General features: G+C 39.2%; 1 protein-coding gene across 1 annotated transcript in view; it reads left to right on the top strand.

Annotated features, from left to right (window-relative positions):
- Window positions 1–6,042, top strand: part of LOC115271664 (olfactory receptor 51E1) — a 31,985-nt gene continuing 25,943 nt past the window's right edge. The window contains exon 1 of the mRNA XM_029914578.1: window positions 1–78. The gene's annotated coding sequence lies outside the window, so the exon portion shown is untranslated. The remainder of the gene's footprint in view (window positions 79–6,042) is intronic.

Below are 6,042 nucleotides of genomic sequence, written 5' to 3'. Positions count from 1 at the left end.
CTCTGTTTTGGAGACATTCCAGGGCTATAACTGCAGACCACAATCCTCTGCCTGAATCCAAGACAGACCCAGGACAAGGTGAGTGGCTCGCTATGAGATCCTGTCTGTGCTGTGGGAGAGGAATGTTACCATAGGAGAAGCGAAGACTGAGAACTGATTAGGGGGCAGGGAAGGAGGTAAGGGCAGTGAGGAAGTGGGGCTAAGGAAGGGGTAGGTAGGGAAGCTGGTACAATCCCTGAGGCCTCACTAAGCTTCATTCAAGGTTAGGCGTGAACTTCAGAGGGTAGGAGATAGCCACCTCTGGTAGTGGCATAGCAATCAGAAGAAAAACTTGGTATGTGTGGAGACTAAGAGGAGTGTCTCTCAGACAATGGTTACTTGCCCACTCTACCTCAAAAGTTCTGGACCTCTTATAATAGAGTAAGATCTGCTGTTCTTTCAGTATTTTCAATTATCTTCAGTTTCCAGAAAGCAAGGCTGACACTTTCCCAGGGTCAAAGTGGGGGAAAGTGGGGAAAGTTAGGGCTTCCTTCCCCCATCCACTCAATGTTAGCTCAAGCTAAGAGGGAAGAAATCTCAGCTCAGAGCAGCAAAGCTGCAGACCTTTGTTAACACTCTCACTTAGGCTGGGGAAGAGAGGCAGGGATGGAGGGGCAAGGGGAGCCTAGAAGCTAATACCTAGAATTCTGTCTAGAGGAGGTGGAAAGCCTTTGTGGAAGTGCTGCGGAGTCACTGGAGGCCAGTGAAAGTGACTGGGGAGTCACTAAGAGTGTATATTAGCTATTAGGTATCCCAAGAGACTGAGAACAGGGAATAGGGAGAAGGGAGCAGATGTAGAAGCAAAGGAAAGTAGTAGTAGTAGGAAGAAGATGTACTTCAGGGTGGCTTCAGTGTGAGATGCCATGAATGGAAATACAGCAGCGTGTATGTGTGTACATGTATGTGAGATGTTTTAAAAAGCGTATATTGATGTATTGTTTTACTTATAGTTACCAAGATATATTTATACTGGTAATAGTTGCATATAACAATCAGCAAGGTGTCTGGATGGTTGACTACAGAACAAGTCATACAAATACTATTAATGGTTTTGATCTCAGTGTTAATGTGGTTTAAAAATAATAAGAAATAGCTTTACAGTTCATTGTATTGGTATCTATTTAGATTTCTTTAAAGTTTGAATGTTTTAGTAAGTTATTTTCCTCAGTATCAGTGTTTCCATGATTTATGAATGTACAATTATGCAAAGTTGTGATATTGTGGTTTATAATAAGAAATATATATTTGGTCTTCTTTCCTATATTTGGCACACAGCTTCTAAAACTCTTGGAACTGCCTCTGTGAAGAGAGCCTCAAAGGTGTCTATTGTTATGTTAATGAGACGACTTTTGGACCTCACTGAAGGGTGGGGGCTGGTTGCCAAGAAAACCTACAATTAGAAGGTTGTAACTTTCAGTCATGCCTTCCCATCTACCTTTGATCTCCAGGGAAAGAGAGAAGGGTTAGAGGTTGAATCAATTACCAGTGGCCAATGATTTGTTAAATCAATCATGCCTCTGTGATGAAGCCTCTATAAAATCCCAAGAGGACAGAGTTGGAAGAGCTTCTGGGCTGGTGAATATATGGACCTGCTGGAAGAGTGACACCCCTGGAGAGGGAATGGAAACTTTGTGTCCTTTTCTGTACCTTGCCCTGTGCGTTCCTTTCATATGGCTGTTCCTGAGTTATATGCTTTAATAGTAAACAGTAATCCTGTAAGTAAAATGTTTCCCTGAGTTTTGTGAGTTGCTCTAGCGAATTAGTTGAACACAAAGAGGAACCTCTGGTTTATAGCCAGTAGGTAGAAGCACAGATGAACTGTAATACCCAAGTTTCCAATATCGCCCCCCAAAACCAGAGACTACCAGGGAGACCGAGTCACGCATGCAAAAGCAAAGGGCTTTATTATGAGTTTATAAGCTTGGGCTCACAGACTCCACCAACACACTGGATCCACGTGGAGCGAGCGGAACATGGAGGGGCAGGGGCTCTTTTAGGAAGGGGGCGTTACAGGAAATGGCAACACAGGCACAGTGATCCAATCCCTACCCTCTATCAATACTGGCAGTAACTTTGACCAATCACAGAGTGGGCCCAGGACCCTCAAGTAGGGTATGACTAGGACCCTCACATAGGGCATGACTAGTCTAAACCTCCATCTTTAGGCCCGCCCTTAGAAATGTTAAAGGTGTTAGCTGGTCTTTCCTGCTTGGGTGTTACAAGGGTGGTCCCTTCTTTCTTGGGCAACATGTGCACTTCTATTGTCTCATGGAGTCAGTTTCAGACCTGCATCCTTACTTAACAACTAGTATGTGTATTGGAGGGTGGGGGTTGGGGGGCAGTCTTGTAGGATTAAACCTTTAATCTGTGGATCTGATGCTAGTTTTGAGATAGACAGTGTTAAGTTGAGTTGAATTCTCACTTTGCTAGTCTGAGAATTGCTTGTTCCTATGGAAAAACCTCTTTCACTCCTTCACAGGTTGAAATTGGGTCCAGCAATCCAAATTAAATATATTATCTTAATTTTGAGCTTTCTCCATTTTTAGGCTTTTTCTTGGTTCTGATTGCTAATATTATGCATTTACCACTACTTTTTTTGCCCTTTACCTATCTTTATTGTTCCACTCAAAGAGGCTGTTAATTTACAGTTATTTTAATTTAATTTTTTTCCTGATTTTATTTGTATTATATTACTCTTACTTTATTTTACTCTTGCCCATTTTTTTTCACTTGCTTCTTGCATTAGTTTTTAGTTTATTTATCAGGGTGTATAAAGTTTTCTCTAAATTTATGTTAGGCTATATATCCCATAAATTGTGATGATGTTTTCATTGTCATTAAATAAACTGTAACTACAGTTTTGAATGTAGCTTTCTCCAGAAATTGTTGAATTAGGTTTTTTTAAAATTAAAGTCTAGTTGACACACAGCGTTGCATTAGTTTCAACACATTACCTTAGGTGTACAACACAGTGATTCGACAAGTCTGTATGTCTTGCTGTGGTCACCGTAAGTGAAATTCTAAATATATAAGTACAGTTGAATAGTGCAGGTCCACTTATACACAGATTTTTTTATACTATAGTACTGTAAGTGTGTTATCTTTTCCTTATGACTTACCTAATAATGTTTTCTTTCCTCTAGCTTAGTTTATTATAAGAATACAGTGTATAATACATATAACACACAACATATGTGTCAATCTACTGTTTATGTTATTGGTAAGGCTTCTGGGTAACAGTAGGGTATTTGTAGTTAAGTTTTTGGGGAGTCAAAAGTTAAGTGTGGGTATCTGTGCAGGGTGTTTGGGGGTGGCTAATGCCCTTAATCCCCATATTGTTCAAGGGTCAACTGTAATTTTTTTAGGCTTGCTATTATTTTATGACCATAATGCATAACAATTTATTTTTTAAATGCCATTAAAACCTTGCATTGGGATAATATTTTGTGGCGAACTATGTAATTATGAAATTATCCAGCAGGTGATGGAAAAGAAGATTTTCCACATATTTGCACAGTAGAAAAGATTAAATTCATGTAGTCACTCTATCAGAGCATGATAGAGTTTAGAGGGATTTGTCCAAACTCATTGCCTTGGACATGGGTAGCAGAAGACTGAGTTAGGAACCAGTCAGCCAAAATGCTGACTAATAATAAGAGTTGAAAATATTAGAAATGTATTTTAATCAGAGAAAGGACTTATTAAGAAATATTAGGTAGCTCGTTGGTGATACAGGCAGGAACATCATTAAATTCCTCTGTAGGTTCACTTCTATACAAATACCACTACTACCTCCATTGAGTATAGCCAGCTCATATCTTATTCCCCAAACTGGCATTAGAAACTGTCACTAGAATCTCTACCTCTGCTTTTTCTGGAAGATGGATTCTTCTATTAATGATTTTCCCCAGAATAATTCAGTGTGGCATCTGATTTTTTATGTTCTTAGCTTCTGAATCCACTTCTTGCAGGTTTGCATGATTGATGGCACTTTGATCACGTTTCCACCCACAGAAGTAGATTGGATTATTGTTCCCATCTATTTTCTTGTTAGGGCGTGTTCAACCCCATCCAGTCTTATGGTGCACAGGGCCTCTCTATAGGTGGAGAATACTTCCCTAAGCCATTATCAGACTTGCCTATGTGACTGTTGTGGATCTGTGGAATGGGAGCTAAGGAAGTCTTTCACTTTCCTACAGAAGGTTTATGAGATATGCTTGCAACACTTCTTCATATTATGCCTCTGCCACATTAAGATACATCCCAAAGAGGAACTCCCCCTTCAGCTTGGGTCCTGGGTAAGAAGACTGTGTATCAGAGTCCCAGCAGACCACCTGCAGCCAGGGCCATGACATATGAATGAAAAATGTTTGTTGTAAGCTCCTGGGATTTTGGAGTTTTTAGTATGGTAGAAAAACCAATTAATTAGCCATGAAGGTGAATTTATAGTTTTCATCTTGGGGAGATATAGAATCATAAGGAGGGAAATTTCTCAGACACAGAAAGATCAATCCAGTGCAGAGTAGCTGCAATGAATAACAAATTTCCACCAAAAACACCAACTCTATATTCATAAAATTTAGAAAACACACATGAATTCTCAGAACAAAATGTGGCCACCATGTTGTGCAATAGCATTTCCCTAGTCAAAGAGAAGTTCAGGTCCATGTTGCCATTACAAGGTATTGTCCTTAAAGAGAAATACAATGTTATTTATGGAGGAGGCAGGAAGGAAAAAATAAGGGAAATACCAAAAGATTGATGGTTTAAAGTTTTCAAAATTGTTCTCTTTGTCAATGTGTCTATTGTTTGGTGTCGAGCCAGACTCAGGAGTATCTCTAGTTAAGAACTTGGGAGCAATGCTCTGCTTCCCACAGAATGGGAGGCAAAAGAAAATTATTTATATCAACAGTCTCCTTTTTGAGGAGAATAGTATATGAAAAAACTTCTGTTTTCTCAACTTAGAAATTTTCAGTGTATCAATCTTCCCCTAAGTATCAGTATGTGTATTATAAAATGGCTACATTTTCCTTTCCATCTCTTTATTCCCAACTTTCCAGCATTGAGAGTATGCTTTGTCTGAGGATACAGTATCTACTTTGTTTTGAGTAGGATGCAGATATTAAAAAAACAACAACAACAAATTTCAAGCAAAGGTTAGGGCCCAAAATTTTCCACAGTCCTTATTACCTGCTTTTTTCTTTGCATTTCTCTGTATCTTCTGTGAGGTTCCAAGGACTCCAGCTCTTTCCAAGGTGGCTACCACAGCTACTTACTGTTCTGGAATTCCCTAGCTCTGTGAGTCTGGCCTTCTTGGGAGGTTTTTCATTATTCTTTACGTTCATGAGCTAGAAAAATCATGACCAGCTAATTCCTGAACCAGAACTGCTATTTCCTTCTAGAAACTAAGCCTTCAGGGACCCAGAAAGGACTGTCTTGGTCTAGTTGTGCTTCTGTATTCTTGCTTTTTCTTATTGAGCTTTTATATTTTTGAGAACTTCTATAAATGTTGTCCCCTCTTTTCATGATTAGTAAGATATGACTTTAACTTCCTTTACTATTGCATTTTCCTTTTTTTCCTTCCTGTCAGTTTAAGCAGGTCCAGATTTAAAAAAAATTTTAATGTTTATTTATTTTTAAGAGAGAGAGAGAGAGAGTGAGAGCACGCGCACAAGCAGGGGAGGGGCAGAGAGAGAGGGAGACACAATCTGAAGCAAGCAAGCTCTAGATTATGAGCTGTATTTTCTCTACCACTTGTAGTAGCAACACATTTACTGGATCAAAGTGTTCTCCTGTGCTCCTTCACTTGCTTTTTCAACTCAACTCCTAAGGAGGATCCTTTCCGGACATACCCTTAGTTTGTCTAAAGTTCATAGGTATCCCTCTATCTCTTCATTAATATATACTGTGATTATTTACCTGCTATTGAGCATACAGCTGCCACTGTTGTTTTTAAGCCAATCTGATTACCAAAGCAATGATGTTCTTTTTAAATGTTTATTT

The sequence above is a fragment of the Suricata suricatta genome, chromosome 11 (genome assembly GCF_006229205.1).
Source record: "Suricata suricatta isolate VVHF042 chromosome 11, meerkat_22Aug2017_6uvM2_HiC, whole genome shotgun sequence".
Classification (NCBI taxonomy): Eukaryota; Metazoa; Chordata; class Mammalia; order Carnivora; family Herpestidae; genus Suricata; species Suricata suricatta.
This window is presented reverse-complemented; position numbering and strand designations above follow the sequence as displayed.